This window comes from Globicephala melas, chromosome X (assembly GCF_963455315.2).
Source record: "Globicephala melas chromosome X, mGloMel1.2, whole genome shotgun sequence".
NCBI classification, from domain to species: Eukaryota; Metazoa; Chordata; class Mammalia; order Artiodactyla; family Delphinidae; genus Globicephala; species Globicephala melas.
This window is the reverse complement of record NC_083335.1, coordinates 111,649,705-111,675,433: the sequence shown is the minus strand read 5'-3', so window position 1 is coordinate 111,675,433 and position 25,729 is coordinate 111,649,705. Positions and strand designations below refer to the sequence as shown.

At 43.3% G+C, this 25,729-nt stretch overlaps 1 protein-coding gene and 1 pseudogene across 2 annotated transcripts in view; one reads left to right on the top strand and one right to left on the bottom strand.

Annotated features, from left to right (window-relative positions):
• The window catches only part of RAI2 (retinoic acid induced 2), a 401,970-nt gene that overhangs the window by 146,070 nt on the left and 230,171 nt on the right, over positions 1 to 25,729 (bottom strand). The window lies entirely within an intron of this gene.
• Positions 23,652 to 25,296, top strand: LOC132594536 (large ribosomal subunit protein uL18-like; annotated as a pseudogene).

The window sequence follows — 25,729 nt, the reverse complement described above, 5'->3', positions numbered from 1 at the left end:
CGCCACACCCCCTTCCAGTTATTCTTCTTGACCAAAACTGCCCTCCAGACTCTTTTCCACCTGTGAAATTCCACCCAGGCTTAAAGGATCTGGACACTCCTAACCTGGTTTGTACCATTTGCTGGCACTGATGCTGTACCGCCTGGTACTGTTTGCCAATTTTCTATAGCCCTTATCTTCCTCAACTCCACTGCAAGCTCCTGGGGGCAGAGAGGACGTCTTCTACATTTCTGCAACCTCCGTAGCACCTAGGAATCTGCCTCATTCCGAGGTGGCACCGTGTATTTCTCACGATGGGTTGATATCCGTATTTCCCAAAAAGAACAAAAGGAAAAACAATGACACCAATTCTTATTGAGCAGCTATAGATGAGCCACAGCTTTCTCTAACTATCTAATCTAATGTAAGTCTCCCACTCCCTGAACTATCACATTACCCAGTTTTGTTGTCTTCGTAGCAGTTATTGCTACTGGAAATTATCATGTTCAGTTATTAATTTATGTAATGGAGGCTGTGTTGCGCCCTTTGGATCCTCCTTTCTGGACTAGTTTTCATCCCTCCAGGCCTTGGGAGTGATGGCTTCTGAGTGTTCTCAGCTGAGTGTCCCTCCAAGAATTGCCCTTGGAAGTGACCACTTGGCCTTTGATCACACCTCTTCCCTGGGGCAGCCTGGATTTAATGATTGGTCAAAGGAGGGGTATAAGGGCTGACATGCTTGCCTTGCCTCAGGGCAACTCCAAAGTGTTATCCCAGTTCCAGAGCTTCTGCGGGGGTGGCTCAACTTCTCCCTGACAGTCTCTGCCGTCTCTCTTCCCTCCCTCCCCTTCCAGTGTTGTTCCTAGAAGCATCCATAATAAACTTCCTGGGTGCACATCTGCACTGCAGTCTGTTTCCAGGGAACACGACTTAAGAACATTTACTTGTTCACTGTCAGTTCTCACTAGAATGTTCCACGAGAGCAGGGACCTTATCTGTCTCATTTACTGGCTGGGCCTAGAATAGTGCCTGGCACGTGATGGGGGCTCAAAAAATATTTGTAGACTATGAATGAATGACTTTTATTTATCTAAGTCTTGCAACTCTACCTCATTTTCCATATGAGAAAATAAGCACAGAGAGGTCAATTAAATATCCCGAGGATACACAGCCAGTCAGTAGTGGAACCAGGACCACACTTGTATGAATCCAATATTTACACTCTTTTCAAAACCAAGTATGGCCTCTTGATGTCTTCGTCATTGTGGGTAGTACCGCCTGTTTGGCTGAGGGCCACGTGTCTTTGGCTTTTGTGGTCTGGCTGACTTCTTGGCGCACTTGGCATGGAAACCTCAATTTAGCCTTTAACTCTTTTCTCTCTGTTCTCTAACTCACCCACACCACTGGCATCTTCCATACTTCTCTATACAACTTTACTCCAAAATGCCTTTTCTCCTCTGATTTCACTGACAACGTGTTGGTCCAGAGCCTCATTAATCCCCAATTCAATCTGCACAGTCCTTCCATTACTCTCATCTCCTTCAGTTGACCCTATATGTCACTCTCGACTTTCTCTTCTTCACCAGTTTCTCCACCACAGTCAGGGGCCAAGCAGGATACACAATTCATACCAGATGATTTAAATTAAGAAAACTCAACTGAAGGAACAACACCCTGAAGTAGAGGCAGGGTTCGGGGAACAAACTGAGATGGCAAGGCACTCTGGAACCAGTAAGAGTGGGAAGCTGTTGCCACCCTAGGGCTGAAGGAACAAGGGAAGGAAATAGTGTTACTTAAGCCTGGTGGGAGTTGGAGCCATGGAGGAGGGGCCTCCCAGTAGAAGAGGTAATTCTGAGGGTTGCAGATACTATCAGACACAGGAATGCCAAAGCAGAGAAAGAGCACAGAAAGAGCAGGGGAGAAATTCCCTGGCTTCTCTCTCCCACTACTCAGATCTCCTGCTGGTGTCTCCCACTGGCCAACCCCAGCTGCATGCCAGGTGGCAAAGGAGACTGGGTGATGCAGTGCATAAGTTCCTGAGGCACAGAACAGGGCAGAGAGGGGCAGAGAATGGATCTAGCAGTTGGGAGGGGCAAAAGAGGAACCAACACATCTCAATTCTCCAACAGAACAGCTAATATTCACGCCCCACCGACACCATCCCACAACATGATTCCATGTGTAAATTACAGTACAGACTATGAAGCCCTTTGAAACACACATATCCTTTGATCCTCAGGACGTCTCCCATTTTGCAGATAAGGAAACAAGCTTAGAGAATTTGTGACTCACCCAAGATCATCACACAGCTAAGAAATGGCACAGTTAAAACATGAGTTCAGATTTGTGAGTTCAAACTTTTGAACAAAAATCAGGGCTCAATTTGCACACGCGGTTAGGGTGTATATTCTCTGGAACCTCTCACCATTCCTACCCTCTCCGCTTTCTACACACACATACACCATGTTATGTTAATTCTTCTAGCTAACTTATCTTTTGAGTTGACCTTCTCCTGTTCTTCAACACTTCTGCTTAGGTCACCCTCATCTCTCATCACTCCTCCTTCCTGCTAACATAGGCCCATCAGCTCCCTCTTCAGCACCTCATCTCCTCACCAGCTGCCTCTTGCCTCAAATATTGAAATGCGGTCATGCACAGTGCTGCACTATCCAATACGGTCACCATGAGCCACTTGAAATATGGGTGGTGTGACTGAGGAGCTAACTTTCTATTTCATCTTAATAAATTTAAATTTAAAATGGATACTTGGGGACATCCCTGGTGGCACAGTGGTTGAGGATTCTCCTGCCAGTGCAGGGGACATGGGTTCAAGCCCTGGTCCGGGAAGATCCCACATGCCACGGAGCAACTAAGCCCGTGCGCCACAACTGCTGAGCCTGCGCGCTAGAGCCCGCGAACCACAACTACTGAGCCCGCACGTGCCACAACTACTGAAGCCGCACGCCTGGAGGCCGTGCTCCACAACAAGAGAAGCCACCGCAACGAGAAGCCCGCGCACCGCGACAAAGAGCAGCCCCCGCTCACCACAACTAGAGAAAGCCCGCGCGCTGCAACGAAGATCCAACGCAGCAAAAAATAAATAAATAAATAAATAAGACATACTGCTTGATAGTGTGTCAACTCAAAAAAATGAGATAAAATAAAATAAAATGGATACTTGGAGCTTTATCCCTGCCCCTCCCCCACCATCCTTCAGCACAGACTGTGCTTAGTAACTTTCTTCCAAGGAACAGTGTATAGAAAGGGAGAGAAAAAGTAACTTAAAGCGCAGAAACATGGCAAACACTACCTCAGTCAAGTGATCAAGATCAGCATCACCAGTAATAACTCACGTTGATCGCATGTACCCTTGACATGATGGGATGAGAATGGCACTCCCCCTCCGTGGTCTCCCTCTCCAAATCCCATTTGGAAATATCACCCAAACCCCAATTGAGGGCAATTCTTCAAAATACCTGACCAGTAATCCTCAAAACTGTCAAGGTCACAAGAAACAAGGAAAGTTTGAGAAGCTATCACAGACCAGGAGAGACTAAGGATACATGATTAAATACAATGTGGTGTCCTGGAACAGAATAAGGACATTAGTGGAAAAACTGGTGAAATCCAAATACAGACTGGGGTTTAGTGAATAGTAATGTATCAGTGTTGTGCTTTGGGCTGTGACAAACGTCCACAGTAATGTAAGATGTTAACAACAGGGGAACATATGAGTTCTATACAGGAACCGTGGTACCATCTCTGCAACTTTTCTGTAAATGTAAAATTATTCTAAAATAAAAACCTTATTTAAAATAAAAATAAAGAATAAAACTGTTATTCAAATCAGGTATTGGAAAACTTTTAAGTATGTTTGGAACAACTTGAGTATGTTAACTTACTTTTCCAGCTGTAAATTTTAGGAAATCTAAACACAGATCAAGTATTTCCGGTGAAAATTTAGCATCTAAAATGAGATGTGTTACAAGTATAAAATACATACCAGATTTTGAAGACTTCATACAGAACAAAAGAAAGTATCTTAATAATTTCTAAAACACTGATTACATGTTGAGATGATATTCTGGATATGTTAGGTTCAATAAAATATATCACTAAAGGGCTTCCCTGGTGGCGCAGTGGTTGAGAGTCCACCTGCCGATGCAGGGTACACGGGTTCGTGCCCCGGTCCGGGAAGATCCCACGTGCCGCGGAGCGGCTGGGCCCGTGAGCCACGGCCGCTGAGCCTGCGCGTCCGGAGCCTGTGCCCCGCAACGGGAGAGGCTGCAGCAGTGAGAGGCCCGCGTACCGCAAAAAAAAAAAAAAAATATATATATATATATATATATATATATATATATATATCACTAAAATTAATTTCACTTATTTCGTGTTTTTTAATATGGCTAGTAGAAATTTTAAATTACACATGTGACTTGTGTTATATTTCTATTGGGGGTTAGGAATATAGACCCTTGAGCCAAACAGCCTGGGTTGAGAACCCAGCTCTGTACCAAGAAACTGATTAACCTTGAGCAAGTTAGTTAACCTTTCTGGGTCACAGTTATCCATCTGTAAATAGAGTACCTACCTCACAGGGCGGTTGGGAGGATTCAGTAAGTTCATCTGTATAATGTGCTGAGTTATAGCAAGCACTGAAACATAGCGAGCACTCAATAAATACTAGCCATTATCATTACAGTAGGGCTGTTTATAGCCAAAGGATGTTCGGAGGTTCAACAGTGCCGAAGTGATTCACTGCCAAAGCAGAGAGGAAACAAGGAGGAAGGATCCTCACCGCTTTCTTCTCCTGCCCTCCGCCTTCCTGCTTAGTCTCTATGGGAAGCTGGCCAGCCAGTGAGCCCAGGTGAGGCCATCCACAGTGCTCAACTTCCCCAGGCACAGAGTAAGGCAGAGAGAGGTGGGGAATTGATCTAGCAGGGGAACTCGGGGGGTGGGGTGGGAGTGAGACAAAGGAAGAGAAGCAACACACCTCACTACTCCTGTAGCAACCAAAAGCTTAAAGCATCCTGCTTTCCAAGCCCTCAGCCCCACCTCTCTTACCCACCTTTGATTCTCAGAACAGCCATGTTTAGTGAGTTTCCCTTAGCCCCTCCCACCACCTATTTTCTAGGGGACTCGGCCTTGCCACGCCCAGAGCCTCTGAGCCATCACCTGTCCTGGACTCAGCCTTTTAGAGATGAGTCATGTACATAACGAGATGGACATTTTTTTTTGCCTTATCACTGATTTCTTGCCTTTATTCTAGAAAGGAAGTGGGCTGATCTTTGAAGGCAAAGAGCAGATATTCTCAATATTATGTACACCCCACTGCAGCCTGAACTGACTGATTGATGGTGATGATGAGAATGGTGATTAATGATTAATGACCTCAGAATTGTGTTTTGAGTGTTTTGGGTTTTTTTCCCTACAAGATTCTTCCCAGTGTTCCTAATATCTACCTTAGCCGGCCAAGTCACCATTTCCTGAAATAAATGAAGCTGGGATGGATCTCCTTTGTGCAGGGTGAACTGACCCCACTAGCCCTCTTCTCATGCTGGCCATATGGTCTCGCTTCTGCTTGGTTTTTCCGGGGCACATGTGCAGGGAATCCAATAATGGAATCCAGCCAGCCCCTGGGCTATGATGTAAATAGGAATCTTCTAGCACCCCGACACTCCCTGGGGAATCTCTCTAATTAATTAAGTTTAAAACACACTCACACGCAAGTACTCTCTCTCATGGTGTTAGGTGGCCTTAACACTACTCTATTTTGGGGGTGTGGCTCTGCTTTTAAGGATAGGGAGCACATGATTCTGTGACCCTGGTTACTGAAGTGCTCAATCTCATTAAGCTCCTAAAATCATCACCTACTCCTAGGATCTCCCGATGGGCTGTTTCCCCTGCCAATATTTATGCATTTTAGGCTATTTTGTTAGGTGCATACACGTTTAGAATTGTTTTATCTTTCTGAGGAATTGAATCCTTTCTAATGATCTAGTGACCCGTCCTAACCTTGATAATGCTTTTTATCTTAAAGTCTATATTCCCCAATGTAGCTTTCTTTGGGTTAGTAATTGCCCGGTGTGTCTTTTTTATCCTGTTACTTTCTGCCTTTCTGCATACTTATGACTTAAGTGTGGCTCTTGTAATGGACATATAGCTATATTTTTAAAAACCCTATATCTGACAATTTCTTTTTTAATTGTCTAGTTTAATTCACTTGCATATTTGGTGAGTAAGAGTTACTATTATATTTGGACTTGGCTTGCCATTTTTTAAGTTTTTATTTGTCCTGCTTTCTCTGTGATTCTTTTTCTTTCTCATTTCTTGCCATCTTTTGGATTGTTTGCGGCTTACTTTCTGTTTCTTTATTTCATTGTTCCTTTTTACTTGTTTGGACTTTATAGACTCTTTTTTTTTATTCTCTTGGTGATTACTCTTGAAATTTTATCATGTATCTTTAACTTACAAAGTCAAAAATTAAACAGCATTTTGACTTCCCTATAGAACAGGAATTGGCAAACTGTGGCCCAATGATCAAATCTGCCCATCACCTGTCTTTGTAAAAAAGGTTGATTGGAACACAACCACGTTCTTTCATTTTCATACTGTCTATGGCCACTTTCATGCTACAATGGCAGAGTTTCACAGTCATGACAAAGACTGTATGGTCTGCAAAACTTAGAATATTTTCTATCTGCCCTTTCACAGAAAAAATTTGCCAACCCCTGTTCTCTAATATTATTCCTAAGGATTTTAGGAGATCTTAACTTCCCTCTCCTGACTTGTATGTGATTACTGTCCAATAGTTTATTTTTGTCATTTTTTCTTAACTCTATAAATTCAACTTTAGTATTCCTTTTTTCCCAAATATTATTTGTTCATATATATACATTTTTACATGTTTGCTCATATGCATATATGTTTCTAAAGCTCACCATTCCTTTTTGCATCTCAGATCATCCTTCCAACATAATTTTCCTTCTTCCTGAAGTATAACTTTTAGATGTTCCTTTAGAAGACCTTTTGGTAGCAAATCCCTTGGTTTTCGTGTATTTGTAAGTATCTTAATTTTACCCTCCTTGAAATATGATTTTCTGAGCACATAAGTCTAAGCTGTAAGTTATTTTCTCTCAACAATTGGGAAATATTATTCTACTGTCCTCTGATTTGCATTGTTGTTCAAGGCAACTGTTAGTCTAATTGTCATTCCTTTGAGGATGATCCATCTTTTCTCTCTGGCCCCTTTTAAGATCTCTCAGCAGTTGGTGTTCCGCAGTTGAATTATGATGTGTTTAGGCACGAATTTTCATTTTTTTTAATATCCTTCTTGGTATAAGATATGATTCCTGTGTATGTGTTATTACATTTTTCATCTGTCTCGGAAGATTCATGACATTATCTCTTCAAATCAATCACTCTCTTTCTTCTTTCTCCCTCCCCCGGTCCCCGCCTTAGCTTGAAACTCCATTTACATTCCTGTTTGACCTTTTCATTCTAGCCTCCAATCACTTAATCTCTCTTTCGTATTTTCCATCTCCTTCCCTCTCTGTGCTGCATTCTGGGTAATTTCTAATCCTCTCTTCAGCCGGATTTAATCTACTGTTTAACCAGTCCATTTGGGATTTTGTTTCAGTAATTGTTTTTTTATTTATAGAAGCTCCATTTAAAAAATCTTCCTGTATAGCACAGGGAACTATATTCAACATCCTGTAATAAACCATAATGGAAAAGAATCCGAAAAAGAATACGTATATACATGTATAACAATCACTTTGCTGTATACCAGAAACTAACACAACATTGTATATCAACTATACTTTAATTTTAAAAAATCTTTCTGATTATTTCTCCTAGCCTACTGTTGCCTGCTTATCTGTGTGATTGCATCTTTTATGTCTTTGAACACTTCATACATAGCTGTTCTGTAGTCTGTGTCTGAAATTTTTTGTATGTCCAATCATGGTGGAGATCCAAATCTATCACATGTTGTTTATGCCACCTCTGGCTCATGGTGGCTCGCCTTAGCATGTTGTGAGCTTAGTGCTTGATTTTAATCTGTGGGAGTCCTCTAGGTCTAAGGTGGGGAAGTTTTTTCCAAGGAGGATTTGCTTCAGCAGAAAGTTGAAGACACCTCTGATCTAAGACCACTTTGGCCACTGTGAGGCTCTTAGCTTAGTAAACGGGTCCCAGGATCAGCATGCCCACCTGAATGCTGGTCCATATCTCAGTATTCCTGTAAGTATTGCTATTGGTATCTACTCCCAGGGCACTTCCCCTCCACAACTACTGCTTGCAGTTTAAGGCTTCCTGCTCTGGTCCAGGTTTGGATTAGGTTTTGCTTGGTGGGTAGCTGTTGTGGAAGCCTTTGGGAATCTCTCCAATACCTGCAAGACCAGAAATGCCTTGAAGAGTGTTTTATACCCAGGACATAGCTGCTGTGCAGTGGGACAGTTCCTCAGAGCACTCCTCCTACCACCAACACACCCACCACCACCCCACCACCACCATATTGCTGGAAGGAGAAGGTTCACTGTTAAACTTTGAAACATACTGTTTTAGGGGGAAATTTGGTTTTTAAATGCCATTATTCAGGGACTTCCCTCGTGGCTCAGTGGTTAAGAATTCACCTGCCAATGCAGGGGACACAGGTTCAAGCCCTGGTCCGGGAAGATCCCACATGGTGCGGAGCAACTAAGCCCGTGCGCCACAACTACTGAGCCCACGTGCCACAACTACTTAAGCCTGCGCGCCTAGAGCCCACGCTCCGCAAGGAGAGAAGCCACCGCCGTGAGAAGCCCATGCACCGCAACAAAGAGTAGCCCCCGCTCGCCACAACTAGAGAAAGCCAGTGTGCAGCAACGAAGACCCAATGCAGCCAAAAATAAAGAAATAAATTTATTTAAAAAAATAAAAATAAATGCCATTATTCATTGTTTCACTTACTATGCCAAATATAAAATTAGCTGTCTTGGGCTTCCCTGGTGGCGTAGTGGTTGAGAGTCCGCCTGCCGATGCAGGGTACACGGGTTCACGCCCCGGTCGGGGAGGATCCCACATGCCGCAGAGCGGCTGGGCCCGTGAGCCGTGGCTGCTGAGCCTGCGCGTCCAGAGCCTGTGCTCCGCAACGGGAGAGGCCACAGCAGTGAGAGGCCCGCGTAACAGCAAAAAAAAAAAAAAAAAACCTAGCTGTCTTATTTAGTCACTAATTTATCAGCCCTAATATTGAGAGTGGCTATAGGCCTCAAGATGCGCGCTTTTTGTGTACAAAGCTGATGTTTTTGCATATGGTACTTAAAGATAGATCCTGTACCATAAGTTAGTTTGCCTTTGCACTGATGATCTTGGCCAGGAGGCTGGCATTCCACTTGACTTAATCTCACATACACAGGGAAACTGTTGATATTTCAACACTACAGGAAGACATTATTTAGCCTTCATAGTTTGCTGTTTATTTACCAAATGCTTTACAATCCATGTTTTTGAGAAGTCACTTCCCAATGCCACTCAGAGAGAAAATCAGGCGGTCTTTGTGAGATGACTCAAACCTTCCAAACTTGTATCCCTTCCTCCTTTACATTTACCGAAAAAGTGACTCAACTAAAAATGAAAAATGGGCTGCCACATCCCTCTCTTTCCCGACACCTCTTCTTTCTGGATTAGGCATCAGGAAAGGGGGCTGATCCGACAAATGTGAAAACAAACCCTGGTACACTGACTTTTCTTTCTTTGAACCCCTGCTATGGCACAAGGGGGAAAACTTCGAATCCAGCCAGTATCAGTGCCGTCCACAAGTGCCTCTTTGCTGGGCTCCTTCCGTTACTGGGCAAACCACTCCTTGTATTCAAAGGTCTCCGCAGATACAGAGAGTATGCTGTCACAAAAAGGACAGGAAGCCTTTAAGTAGGTGAAGCCTTGGGAAAACTGGGTGGGAAAGTATGGGAAGCATTCCAACTGTTTTGAGAAGACTTGAGGTCCCTAAGACTATGGAGAGAAGAAGAGAAGTTCACATTTATTGAACTCCTGTTATGAACCTAGTACTTTTCTTTCTTTCTTGAATAAATTATGAAAAAAGTCAAAAATAACAGAGACTAAGGAGAATAACATCCATTTACCTGTCATCTATATTTAATAATTAACATTTTGTCATACTTGTTTCATCTATTTTGTATTTAGAATTAGTATTAGAGACATAATAATATTTTACCCTTAAAAACTTTATCACGTCCTATATAATCACAATGCCATTATCACACCTAACAAAATTAACAATAATTCCCTAATATTATCTAACACTCATTCTATATTAAAAATTTCCTGTAATTGTCTACTAAATGTCTTTTGCAGCTGGTTGTTCAAACCAGGGTCCAATCAAGGCATTATATCTAACACTCTATTAACCCCGATGGTCCTAGTAGTTTTCATATCTTTTTATCTTTATAACAATCCTAAGAGGCAGTTATCATTATTTCCATTGTACAAATGCAAAAATGGAGGCTTGAGAAGTATTTAGCCCAAGATAACACTGTCAGTAAGTGTGCAGAGGACATTTCCTGCTTTTTTAGCTTCTCAGCATCAAAACCCCCTTCCTATTTTGAATGAGTTCTATTGCATCTTGGTGAGGGTACTCCTGGTGGCCCAGAGGTAGGCACATAAACTAGTTTGTCAAATTTGATGCCTTGGTCTAGGACTCTCAGCCTAGAACAGCACTGTCCAGTTAAACTTTCTGCAGTGATGGAAATGTCCTACATCTGCACTGTCCAATATGGTACCACTAGTCACATGTAGCATGGTTCTAGACAGAATGATGCCAAGCTGCAGGGACATTTGAGAAATTATACACAGCATCGATGGCAGCATTTAGAGTCGTGGTGTTGGCAGCTCTGAGGGTTGGGTTGATGGTGGTGTTCTAGAGAAATCACTTGCCCACTTTCAGAACCTGACCTCCTACTCAGCTTTTCAAATATCTGAACCACCCGACAGCTATTCAGTAAATTTTCTTTTTGCTTAAATGTTCCAGAGTCAGCTTGTATTGTTTGAAGTCAAAAGCCCCTTGGCAGACACTGCTAGTTGTCACCCAATTCCTTTCTCTCCTTAGAACAGAATCTCCATTTTTATCTGGGTGCAAGTTTTAGCTACTTGTGGCTACATAACTAAGTTCTGATCTATGAGACAGAGGTGGATGTGTGCTATACAAATTCTGGAGAGTATCTTTAAATAGGATACACTTTTCTCCTCCCAGCTGGCTGGAATATGGATGTGATGGGTGGAGCTTGAGCAGCCATTTTTGGACCACAAAGTAGAAACCAAGTCTTAAGGATGGCAGAGCATCAAAATACAAGGAGCCTGTGACCCTGATTCTAGAGTTGCTACAGTAGACTTTATTGCTTACATTTATGTGAAAGAGAAAAACTTCTGTCTTGTTTATGTCACTGTTATTTTTTTTCTTTTTTGGCTGAACCTAATGCTACTGCTACTTGCCATCTGAACCTAATCCGAACTGATTAAAAACCCTGAGACAAGTGTGGCTGGTAGATCTAAATTTGAACCCACATCTGGGACAAAAAGTATGGGGAATAATTTAAACTTATTTTTCTCTAGGGCTATTCTCCACACACTGATTTTCATGTTTCTGTGGGCCAAGCCTATAGTTTGTAAGACTCATCCACTATCCTGCCTGTACACAGTGCTATTCTTTGATCCCATCAAGAGGGGCCCTATCCTTGGCCTTGACCATTAAAGAACCCCACTCTGGCTGGGCCCCTTCCCGCAGGATGTAGGAGGAGCCAGCAAGGTCAAAATCTTCTAGAACATGGTTTACGTGACAGGAACCTTGGAGTTCCCTGACCAGATGGCTCAATCCAGCTTCCAGAACCTGCATGGGCTTCTTCCCTGGGTTCTTCCTCCCAAAGGCAGATTGTGTAGCCAGTGTGAATACCATATGCTAGAGGTAAGGCCATGGGGTAGCTGTTTGCAGGGACGTGCGAATAGAACTTAGGTGGAAACTCCAGCCCATTGGTCCATGTGCCCACAAGGCTCCTTATAGCAGGAGGTGGGGTCTATGAGGGAAGAGATGGGTGGGTGAGCTACAGGCTGGTGACCCAGGCTTCCTCTCCCCGTGCCATTATGGTCCAGCGCGGAACTCCAAGAAGTGCAATAACTTTAAATTCAAACCTGGTCTTCCAGGTCTTGCAAAAGGTGTGTTTCTCAAGGCAGGAGGACGGACATGTTTTGAATAACAGTTTATTAGCTTTATAACTTTTAAGTATTTAGATATATATTTGGGCACCCATTTGTACTCTGGTTTCAGGACTTACAAATATCAGCAGTGAGGATGCTTGTGTAAAAGCTTAAATACTACTTCCAACATCTGAAACAGCAAATAGCGCACAATCCCACGGCCTTCCTTCTGGGTTACTTGTTTTCCTTTCACTTCCTCTATTATTTTCTTATTCTCTCCCTAAAGTTCCCCTCTGGTTGTGAGAAATCATTCGTAGGCTGGGACCTGGCTTTCTATTTCTTTCATGGCTCCCTGGCCCTTTAGCACACAATGTTCTGGATATATTGGTTCTTTGTCCAGTAAGTCTTAACACTGGATGTGCATCAGAAGTGTGAGGGGAATGCTTTAAAAATGTGGAATCCCTAGCCCCACCCTAGTAATTCTGATTCTGAAATCTGGGCAGGGGTTGAGGAATCTGTATTTTTTTTAAGTTGTACAGATGATTCTGAAGTACAGCCGTGGCTGAGACATTCGATGCAATGACCCACTGACTTACTCCTGACTAGAGACCCATGTCCTCAGAGACAGAAGAACAAGGGGGAAGAGATGAGAATGGGGTGAATTCAGAAGCTGAACCCCTGAGCCTTCCAACCCCTCCTCCTTCCAAGCTCTAGGCCACTGCATCTGCATCACATTCCCACTGGTCTCTTAGGGTACGGGATGGTTCTCATTAGCACTTCCCATTGCTCAAAGTTTGATCATGCATTTCAAAATCAGGGTGGTAGCTGGTGGTTCTCAAATGGGTATCTGTACCTCCTTACAATTTTTTGAGGGTATACTTCTAATCTAGCACAGTAATTGGTGTATAGTGGATACTCATTTAATGTTTATCTAAGAAAAATTATTTTTTAATTTTTAATTTATTTTTTAATTGAAGTATAGGTGATTTACAATGTCGTATTAGTTTCTGGTGCACAGAAAAGTGATTCAGTTATATATGTATATATATTTTTTTCTTTTTCATATTCTTTTCCATTATGGTTTATTACAAGATATTGAATATAGTTCCCTGTGCTCTACAGTAGGTCTTTGTTGTTTATTTTATATATAGTGTTCTTTTTAATTGAAGTATAGTTAATTTACAATGTTGTGTCAGTTTCAGGTGTACAGCAAAGTGATGTGTGTGTGTGTGTGTGTGTGTGTGTGTGTATTCTTTTTCAGATTCTTTTCCACTATAGGTTATTTCAAGATATTGCGTATAGTTCCCTGTGCTATACAGTAGGTCCTGGTTGGTTATCTATTTTATATATAGTAGTTTGTATCTGCTAATCCCAAACTCCTAATTTATCCCTCCCCCACCCCTTTCTCCTTGGGTAACCATAAGTTTATTTTCTATGTCTGTGCGCCTGTTTCTGTTTTGTAAATAATTTCATTTGTGTCATATTTTATATTCCACATATAAGTGATATCATATGGTATTTGTCTTTGTCTGACTTACTTCACTTAATATAATAATCTCTAGGCCTGCCCATGTTGCTGCAAATGGCATTATTTCATTCTTTTTTATGGCTGAGTAGTATTCCATTGTGTATACATGTACCACATCTTCTTTATCCATTCCTCTGTCAATGGACATTTAGGTTGCTTCCATCTCTTGGCTATTGGGAACAGTGCTGCTACGAACAATGGCGTGCGTGTATTATCTAAGAAAAAGTCTTGACCTGAGTTCAAGGAGCACTGCATTTGGTTTGAGGAAAACATTAAGATCACTGGGGTTTTATATTTAGACCCCCTTCAAAGAAGCAGACTAAGTGTTCTTTTTAGTTTTATAAAACTGCAGACAAATGAACTTATTAGTAGCCAAATACTAGATTTTAAAAATACAAATCACCTTAAGGAAGTACCCATCAACCCTTCCTGGTTATCTTTCATGGACATTTTAACCAAGACTTCTGCTACTCACATTTTAATATTCCCATTATTTAAAACACAGTCAGATACAATAATAGGCAATCACAACCTACTTGAAGCCCTTAATGCGTCTTTCACTTTATACCGTCTTTTAAGAGAAAGGTAAGTTCTTTTAGAAAACACATAACAAAGCTGAAACCCAACAAACATTTAGATAGCACAAAACAAAACTTCAGAGCTGGGGGCCAGAGGTCCCGAAGAATTTTTCTAAGGAAAAATCTTTGAGATGAATGGTCTCCATTGGTTTGCTGCCCAGCGTTTTTTCATTGGAGCTGCTATTGCACAAGATTGCAACAATAGCTTGATCTTCGTCTTGATCTCTGTTATTTTTGGCCCCAATAGGTTGAGATTATTTTCAATAACTACGCTGGAAACAGCTCTGTCAGTCCCCTCTTTGTTTCACGCCACAGATCTTGACTGAAAATAGTACAATAGCTTCATTAGGAGCTATAAAAGGCTCCATGCCAGGAATCCTTGGGAAGCCACAATAGAAAGATACCAAGGCTGTTTAGGAGGATGAAATAAGAACAACTATCTACCAACGGGTCCGTTCAAGATGCTTTTCTTCCTTTGCTGGAACAAGCAAGTGACTGAGCCTCACCATTTGGGGTCTGCTTCTTGCAATAGCTTCACTGACCCCACAAAGCACCAAGCAGGAGTTTCTGGGGCTTACCTGGGGGTTATCAGACTCGATGCTTCATTTAAGACACACTGAGAGATGAGCGCCACTGCTAGGTTCCCTTGAAGAAAAATGTTCCGTTGAAACAACCCCACTGCCAGTGTTTCTCAGAATAAAAGGAGCCTCTGCTAAGTGAGATAATTGTAGAGTATCATCTCCTCCACTCTGCTTTTTGCCAGAAATTGCTATTAACTTAGCAACATTCAGAGCCTTGTCAGAATTCCGTATTTACAGCCCACAGACTTAATTGGGACCATGCAGAGAGAATGGCAAGCGTGGTCTAAGTTTCCCAGGGGCTTGCGATTATTGAACAGAGTCACACGGTACGGGATGCAACTGAGGGGGCCCAACAGGGGGACGCAGGGGACTCAAAAGCAACATCTACAGCAGCATAGGGTATCTTGGTCTGTTTGACTTTTCCTCATGTGAGAATTTTTTTTAATTTAGAACCTTGAGCCAGAAAAAAATCTTTAGGACGATCCTCCCAGTTATTTTTTGTTTGTTTTTTTCTAATAAAATGACTGAGACCCAGAGACATATAGCAGCTAGATGTGAGACGCAAGGTCACACAACTGGGTTGCGGCTGACTCATGCCTATTTGTTCATTCTCAACTATTAGAATATTTTTGGTAGCTAATGGTAAAAGCAGAAAAGGTCTGAGTGAATGAGAGCTAGCTACTCCACTGCAGCCTCAGGACAAGGTTATGAAGAAAGCAATTCTCAAACCATATTCTATTGCCTTGCATGAGAGGTTTACTCAAAAATAGACACGACCACCACAACATAGCATGACAGGGATTATGTTCTCATTACAGCCAGCATCAGGCAATAAGAAATCCTCCTAACCAATGGTTGGGCAAGGGCCCACTTAGGGTTCAATTCTTGGGGGCCATCCCTAAGGGTACGAGCTATAGATGTCACTAGGCTCTTCTGCCTGGTTCATGCAAGAGTAGAGAGTATTGCAAAAATATATGGGCAGGGCCACATATCTTGAATTCATGTGATTTCACCAGTGAGAGGTCATTCATCATGCTAATTAACAAGTCCTTCATGTCACAGAAAAACCCTCTTTGTGACATTTGCTATGCTCATTAGCAAAACCCCGGTGATCTCAATAGCGGAAATGCATATAGCCGCAGCCTCTGGACGAGGGCCCCTCTGCTTAGAATGCCCGCAGACCAGCCCTGGGGTGTTCATCCTTGATTCACATCTGGGTTATTGCTTAACCTAAATTTGAGGCACACAGTGTCACTCATAACTGGCGAGGAATTTTAACGTGAATCTCAGACATTATAACAAGCTGCTTCATGGTGAAATAAGAATTCGAACCCAGGTCTTCTGATTCCATTCCAAAATCCTTTCCAAAGGGCCACATGCCTCTCTTCTAATAAAAAAAAATCAGCAAGTTTGCTAAACATATGCTAGAAAAGATGTCAAAAGAGCAAATCATGCATTCCCATGAAACTGGGATTCTTTGAAACTGGTTCTGAGGAACCTAGACTGGTGTGCCCTACAACTTCTACAAAGGAACATGTTTTGGAGCTGCGTGAGAACCCACCTTCTGAGTCCCATGGAGCCGTCAGAAGACGCAGGGGGTGATCTCTCAGTATCGCAGCGCAGGGGACTCTACGGAAAATCCTGTCTCGCTCACAGGGTGATTTTGCCTTCTGGCTTGTCTGAGTGGACCTCTGGGGTGTAGCAAGATGTGCCCATAAGAGGCACTGAAGAAATACTTGTTAAGTTGTACTGAAAATCCTGCCGGTTCCCAGGGAGCCTGGGCGGGGGGATTTTGGGAATGTCCGTGGGGCACTGATTTAGGCTTAGAACTGTTTGTTTTGAATCCTCCTCTAAGGTTTTGCATAATCCTGTGATTCTGGCCCTTGGCTGCATGTTAGATCATGTGAGTAGGTTGTAAAGACTCTCAGTGCCTAGTTCCACCCTAGAGCAATCAGATCAGAATCTCTGGGCTTGGGGTCCAGGCATTAGTATTTTCTTAAAGGTTTCTGGATGATTTGAATGTGCAGCCAGGGTTGAGAGCCGATTGTCTAATTCAGTGCTTCTCAAACTGTGGGTGCAAGCCCCCTGGGGATCGCGTCAGCATGCAGATCCTGAGATTCTGCACTTCTAAGAACCTCACAGGTGAGGACGATGCAGATGTACGGCGGACCATACTCTGAGCGGCAAGGATCTAACCTCTCACCCCTCAAACCTTCTGAGAGCAAAACCACTAAAGCAAAATCTGAGATGGGCCAAAATAATCCAACTCAACCCCGTCATTTATCCTTCTGGAGAATGTGTGGAATCAGCTTCAATGTGACTACAAAGCAAATAAAATGATTAAACACCTAAACATTTTGTAAAAACTGAACTTTGATTTCCCGCGGATTTGCCTTAAATGCTTAGAATATTTTCCAAATCACAAGGTAGCATGGCTCTACTTCCCAAAAGCTAACCATCTAATGTACCCCAAAAAAAGCCATCTCTGCATTCCCTATTTATTATGCCCTTCGTATTTACTGAATGTCTCGTATATCACTGCCTCCGTAGTTAGCCTGTGAGAGCATGATACCCGTGTCTGTGGTTCTTTTCACAGCTCTAGTTTAAGCCAATTCATTGCAGGATCCAGGGAGGGACTGGAGGAAGCTGCGTCACAAACAGCCAGCTGGTCTGCAAACAGTGTAGGCGGCTGGCTAGGATAGGGCAATCTTTAAATGTAAACAAAGGAGAAGGCCGGGGCTCACTGAGTGGCCTTTTCGCTACACCTGCACAAGCAGACAGCGACTGACATCAGCTGCAGCCGCCTGAATCTGAAGGACGAGCGAGAGAATTTCGCCAACTCAGAAAGAACGGAAAAGCCAAGCCACTACCCACAGAGCCCAAGGTGCGCGCCTGTGAATTATGTTATCAGCTGCACAGCAGGACTGCGGAAAGCACTAACTATGAACAATATATAAATTACAGGGGTCATTCAATGAGCAGATCAAGTGCAATTAAAATGCAAAAGACTTTTCTTTTTACCTGACTCAGAAAAAAATTTTTGTGACACAAGGGTGTCTCAAATTGTCCAGTAGAGCAGGGGTGGGGGGAGGGAGAGAGGTGTGTGTGTGTGTGTGAACCTGATTACTGAACTCAAAAGGGCTGATGTGCAATTTGTGTTCTTTTTATGTAGATTAAATGCACTGACTGCAGCTTGTACCGCTTAGATACTCAGCAGGGAGTCAAAAGCTTGGGTATCAGTCAACCACAGCCAGCAGCTAAAGCGTGGGGCCAAATCTGTCATTGTGCCTTAGATGAGACACTTAATCTAATCTAATGGGAGCAAACCGCCCTGGACAAATAAAAGGGCATTACCAGCAGCACGGTAGCTGTAATGTTAAGAAGAAGCACCAAATATTTTTTGTGATAACATAATTAATGACTTCTCCAGTCTCCTGTTTGCTCTTTAAAAATTCTGCCTTCCAGCTCACAGTGGCTTGTCTCACAGCCACCCCACGGAGAGCCTCAGGATGTACATAACAGGAGGCAGCAGTCTGCCTTCTCACCCTCTCGGGAGCCATGTGTCCTAGGTATGCCGCAATCAGAAAAAATGTATATTTTTCCCCTGGAGCCACATCTATACCCTCAAGCAGTGTGAAAACATCATTGGGTTTTGATGAATTTGCCTTATTAAAGCAAACAAGAGCGAGGCAGATTGGCCAGGATGCCTGAGGTGGGGCATGAGATGCTCCGCTTCCAGCAAGCTCCCAGGTGATGCCAGTGCTGCTGGCATGATGGCCTCTCCTCCCAAAGTGAGGGATCTCAGACACCAAGGCAGAAGTCCCAACACCCTCTGGGACCTACGCTCAGCAGTCACACAACTCACACTTTGCCATTTTCTAATGGTCACACCTTCCAACCATGAGTTCACTGTGGGAGAAGACTACACGCGGGTGTGAATACCAAAAGGCAAGACTCATTGTGGGTCATCTTGGAGGCTGGTGACCACACCAAATAAGCCAAGGCGCCCTATTCCTTCTGCAAAACACAAAGACTGAGGTCCATGGCTCACTGAATGCTCACAGCCACAGTCTAATAGAGCATACACTTCTGCTCCCAATAGCTGGGTCCTACACCTACTAAGAGTTGACTGTGTTTGATTCCAAACCAGTTTATGACGATCGTTCCAGTTGTACTTTTTATTAAAATTTAGTGCTTTATACAACATGTGAATTAATGAAATATGAATGCAAAAAGGAGTCGTTTCTATGGGAACAAAGCTGAAAATTTTGGAAAGATGTAATAGTAACGGGTAGCTAAAAATGCTTTTGAATTCTCTGACATAAATCATAGCAATGTTTTCTTAGGTTAGTCTCCCAAGGCTATAGAAATAAAAGAAAGAATAAAAAACTGGGACCTAATCAAGCGTATAAGCTTTTGCACAGCAAAGGAAACCATAAACAAAATGAACAGATAACCTACGTAATTGGAGAAAATATTTGCAAATTATGAGACCTACAAGGGCTTAACTTCCAAAATACATAGACAGCTCATACAGCTCAATAACAAAAAACAGCCCAATCAAAAAATAGGCAGATGGGCTTCCCTGGTGGCGCAGTGGTTGAGGGTCCGCCTACCGATGCAGGGGACGCGGGTTCGTGCCCCGGTCCGGGAAGATCCCACATGCCACGGAGCGGCTGGGCCCGTGAGCCATGGCCACTGAGCCTGCGCTCCGCAATGGGAGAGGCCACAACAGTGAGAGGCCCGCATACCGCCAAAAAAAATAAAATTAAAAAAAATTTTAAAAAATATAGGCAGATGACCTAAATAGACATTTCTCCAAAGAAGACATAGAGATGGCCAGCAGGCACATGAAAAGATGCTCAATATTGCTAATTATTAGAGAAATACAAATAAAAACTACAATGAGGTATCACTTCACACCAGTCAGAATGGCCATCATTAAAAAGTCCGCAATATTAAATTCTGGAGAGGGTGTGGAGAAAAGGCAACCCTCCTACACTGTTGGTGAGAATGTAAATTGGTGCAGACACTATGGAAAACAGTATGAAGATTCCTTAAAAAACTAAAAATGGAGTTGCCATATAAGCTGTTGACAGCAATCCCATTCCTGGGCATATATCTGGAGAAAACCCTAATTCGACAAGATACATGCACCCCAATGTTCATAGCAGCACGATTTATAATAGCTAAGACATGGAAGCAACCTAAATGCCCATCAACAGATGAATGGATAAAGAAGGTGTGGTTTGTATATACACAATGGAATATTACTCAGCCATAAAAAGATTGAAATAATGCCATTTGCAGCAACATGGATGGACCTAGAGATTATCATACTAAGTCAGACAGAGAAAGACAAATACCATATAATATCTATTATATGTGGAATCTAAAATATGATACAAATGAACTTATCTATGAAACAGAAAAAGACTCACAGACAGAAAACAAACTTACGGTTATCCAAGGGGAAAGGGGGTGGGAGAGGGACAAATTAGGAGTTTGCGATTAGCAGACACAAACAAGGCCCTACTGTACAGCACAGGGAACTATATTCAATATCCGGTAATAAACCATAATGGAAAAGAATATGAAAAAGAATATGTATATATATAACTGAGTCACTTTGCTGTACACCAGAAACTAACACATTATAAATTAACTATACTTCAATTTAAAAATAGACAAAAATTACTGTTGAATTATGTGTGTGCCAAACAACTGTAAAAGATTGGAAATCATTAAAAAATTGGGAGGATTATGCACTGAGCTTGTTTCACAAATGTCTTACATTCTTGCTCTACTTTCAAAACTGGAAATCATAGACAGTGCATTTTAGGGACAGTTCATGAGAGAAGGAAAACCTGTAACTCCTATCAGCAGATTTATATTCAAAGAATATGACTTGGCTATACAACAAAAGTTTAGTGAATGAATGTATATTTACATGTTTTAACTTAAATAAAATATCTACAGTTCGTATATACCATTTTTTCAATGATGCCCTGTTTTAACTACCTTTTTTTTTTTTCAGTTAACCAACCAAATTCTGGTTCAGATGGATGGGTACAAAGCATACATTATAAATGGGAAATTGCTCCCGAACTGGCACTTTTGTTTAGAAGTAGGATGAAAGAAGGATAGAGCTAGAGAGAAGGAGGGGCTAGACCATCTGGTTCTAGAAAGTTCTGCGACTGGAAGGCAATTTATCTGCAATCTCACTTACTTGCTACCAGTAAGGTGGAGCCACAGCTGCCCTACTGTACACATGCCTGGGGCTTCATAATGTCTTTTGGTGGCTTCTTTTCCCTCTCAAGGCCGTCCTTGCCATTTATTTTAACCTGATTTCACTTGCATGCAATGCTTAGGGAGAGATATAGCTTTCTGCCTACCAAAAGCTCATGCTCCCCTTTCCGTGGTGTTGTTGTAGGAAATGGTTACCCTGACAGGGCGTACATCCTCCAGCCCCATTTCCACCCATATGTGGCCTTGTAACCAGTTCGCATCAATGAAATATGACTGGAGGTGAGAGGCAGCACTTCTGGGCTGGGACTTTGCAGAAGTCAATGTACCTTATCCATGGTTTTTCTCCTCCTGCTGGCTGTTCGCACAGGACTGAGGCTCTGGGGGATGGTAGAGTACAAGGTAGAAGAAATCCTGAGTCCCTGAGTCCCTCACTTGCCATGGGAAAGTCACTCAGTCGCTGGCCAGGACCATCATGTGTCAAGACACTTAAATTCGGAGAGTTGTTTGTTACAGCAGCTAGTGTTATGTCACTTCAACCAACACAGGGGCTGCTCACCTGGGACTTGCCCTTCTTCGTTATTCTGCCCCTCCCCTCCCTCCCACCCTAGCCTCTTACATCTCATTGGGATTATTTTTTTTCTGGGTATGAGTTGTGGATTCTTAACCTGAGGGGTCTATACAATTATATGCAAAACGTTGTCTATAGGTGTATTTTTCTGGGAAGAGGGTCTACTGCTTTTGTGGACTTTTCATATGGGCCTGGGAGCCCCTCAAATTATTACAAAGAGCTACTCTAAGAAATTCACCTTCAATGTCATATTCCTAATTTAATCCATGACCTTAATTCACCCTATGATTTAGAGATCTGAGTATCTGTGGGCAATTCATGGACGCAGCTTAAAGTGAAAGCAAAAGTAAAGAGCTCACACTAGGTCGTGAATGCAAATGTACAAGCATATCATGGACATCGTGGAATGAATAGAAGCAAATCGGTGGACTGAAGAAGCTGAACGGAAACCCCCATATGACACTTATTAAGTAGCTGTCTTTCTCCTGTTGTATAAGTACAGCTCCAAACCATATCTTGGTGACTTAAAAGAGCTACCATGTTCCTTTCCAACAGCCTAATTTATGGCATAGGACTAAGGAGATCCTGTTTCTTTATATACTGAGAAGCAGTTCTTCTCTAGCTCAACTCGTACTTCCTGAGAGTTTAGGTCCAGCAAAACCGTGTTAATGCCAGGGCAATGAAAAATTTTGCGGGGGGGCGGGGCCTGTAGGACTCTGCAAAGGACTGGAAATATGAGACGGTGGCTCATGCCTGTCCCAAGAATTGAAAATTACTGGGTGGAACGAAGGGTCTCCAGAGAGTTTATTATTCATATGAAGGTGTCTAGTCTCCTCTTCAGAGGCTGGGAATGACCTGAATTCTAAGCTAGGGTTGACATAGAGCTTCCCCGTTTGCTTAGTGTCTTTTTTTTTTTTTTTCGGTACGCGGGCCTCTCACTGTTGTGGCCTCTCCCGTTGCGGAGCACAGGCTCCAGACGCACAGGCTCAGCGGCCATGGCTGACGGGCCCAGCCGCTCCGCGGCATGTGCGAGCTTCCCAGACCGGGGCACGAACCCGTGTCCCCTGCATCGGCAGGCGGACTCTCAACCACTGCGCCACCAGGGAAGCTCTGCTTAGTGTCTTTTAATAGAGCGGACGTGAGTGTATCACGTTCATCTGGAAGGAGTGTGGAGGACTACGGAGCCACCACACAAAGTCCCTTTTCCCCAAGAAGCAAGCACGCGGGTAGGAGGTAGGAATATTCACCCAAGGTAAGCGAGTGCTAAACTTGCAGGATTCCCCCCCACCAACCCTATGTTTTTAACTAGGGTCTACTGATATCTTCTCTTGTTGCCCAGTTTGTAGACAAGGTTTCATACCCTCTGTTCTTTGAACATTCTGGACCTTATTATTTTTTTTATTTATTTATTTATTTTTTTTTTACGGTACGCAGGCCTCTCACTGTTGTGGTCTCTCCCGTTGCGGAGCACAGGCTCCGGACGCGCAGGTCCAGCGGCCACGGCCCGCGGGCCCAGCCGCTCCGCAGCATGTGGGATCCTCCCGGACCAGGGCACGAACCCACGTTCCCTGCATCGGCAGGCGGACTCTCAACAACTGTGCCACCAAGGAAGCCCCTGGACCTTATTTTGAATCACCTGGGAGTCTGGTCTAAAATGTAGATTCCTAGGTCCTACGCCAGACCTCCCGAATCAGCACCTCAGGAGTACAGCCCAGGAACTGCCTTTTAAACACATGCCCCAGGTGATCCTAAGTCTCACTGGTTTGCCCAGCACTGGTCCAAAGTTTCTGAGGAGTGGCAGCTCTGGAATGTCTTAGGCTGTGGCACGGCACTGTGTTCTACAGGGTCGGAGGGGGGCCAGGAGACACGTCTGGCTGCACTGGCGAGCAGTCACCTAGCTGCTCCACGGTACCTGCGTGTTTGTTCACAGTGGCTTTGGAGGCTGCAGGTCTGTGACAAGCTGCGGACACAGGTCTCTGTTCCGCAGGATGGGGTTTGTTAAGGTTGTAAAGAATAAGACCTACTTCAAGAGACACCAAGTGAAATTTAGAAGAAGACAAGAGGGTAAAACTGATGACTATGCTGGGAAATGCTTGGTGATCCAGGATAAAAAGAAGTACAATACACCCAAATACAGGATGAGTTCATGTAACCAACAGAGATATCATTTGTCATATTGCTTATGCCCGTAGAGAAGGGGATATGACAGTCTGGGCGGCTAATGCTCATGAACTCCCAAAGTATGGCGTGAAGGTTGGCCTGACAAATTATGCTGCAGCACACTGTACCGGTCCACTGATGGCCCAAAGGCTTCTCAATCAGTTTGGCATGGACAAGATCTATGAAGGCCATGTGGAGGTACCCAGCGATGAATACAATGTGGAAAACATTGATGGTCAACCTGGTGCCTTCACCTGCTATCTGGATGCAGGGCTTGCTAGATTTACTACTAGAAATAAAGTAGGGCCTGAAGGACGCTGTGGACGGAGGCTTGTCTATCCCTCACAGTACCAAATGGTTCCCTGGTTATGATTCAGAAAACAAGGCATTCAACACAGAAGTACACTGGAAGCACATCATGGGTCAAAACGTTGCAGATGGGAACCCTCTTGCACTGTTGGTGGGAACGTAAATTGATACAGCCACTATGGAGGCTCCTTAAAAAACTAAAATAGAACTACCATACGACCCAGCAATCCCACTACTGGGCATATACCCTGAGAAAACCATAATTCAAAAAGAGTCATGTACCACAATGTTCATTGCAGCTCTGTTTACAATAGCCAGCGCATGGAAGCAACCTAAGTGTCCATCGACAGATGAATGGATAAAGAAGATGTGGCACATATACACAAAGGAATATTACTCAGCCATAAAAGGAAACGAAATTGAGTTATTTGTAATGAGGTGGATGGACCTAGAGTCTGTCATACAGAGTGAAGTTAAGTCAGAAAGAGAAAAACAAATACTGTATGCTAACACATATATACGAATCTAAAAAAGAAAAAAGTCATGAAGAACTTAGGGGCAGGACGGGAAGAAAGACACAGACCTACTCGAGAATGGACTTGAGGACACGGGGAGGGGGAAGGGTAAGCTGGGACAAAGTGAGAGAGTGGCATGGACATATATACACTACCAAACGTACAATAGATAGCTAGTGGGAAGCAGCCACATAGCACAGGGAGATCAGCTCGGTGCTTTGTGACCACCTAGAGGGGTGGGATAGGGAGGGTGGGAGGGAGACGCAAGAAGGAAGGGATATGGGGATATATGTATAGCTGATTCACTTTGTTATAAAGCAGAAACTAACACACCACTGTAAAGCAATTATACTCCAATAAAGATGTTTAAAAAAGTTGCAGATGATATGCATTACCTAATTGAAGATGAAGATGCTTATAAGAAACAATTTTCTTAATACATAAAGAACAAAACTCCAGACATGATGGAGAGATGCATAAGAAAGCTCACGCTGCTATATGAGAGAATCCAGTCTATGATAAGAAGCCTAAGAAAGAAGTTAAAAAGAAGAGGAACCACCCCCAAAGGTCTCTTGCCCAGAACAAAGATCAGGTAGCTCAGAAGAGGGCAAGCTTCCTCGGAGCGCAGGAATGGGCTGCTGAGAGCTAGTAAACCAAACCACACTTTTCTATGAAGATTTTTCAGATAAAGACAGTAATAAACGTATTGACCAAGCAGCTCCCCCAAAAGTGTGGCTTTGGAGGAAGTTAATTATGGGGATACTAAAGCCTACCCCCCAGCCATGCCATGTAATGGTATTACCCTACTTCCCACCCCCCTACAAGCTGGAAAAGATGCTGAAGCCCAAGGGACAATGTGATTTGTACTTTGAATGAGACACAAAGATAACTTTTTAAAAATTCAGCCTCCTGACACGTGCACCTCAATATCCCATATGAAAACTCAATGCATTTCCATTAAGCCTCAGTGTTTAGCACGCCCCCTTTCCTCTCTCAGCTCAGGACTGCAGCACCTCCCGAGGGTGAGCCTGGATGCCCTCCCTGTGGTTCTAAGCACCTAACAGACCCTCCTGGCACCTCCA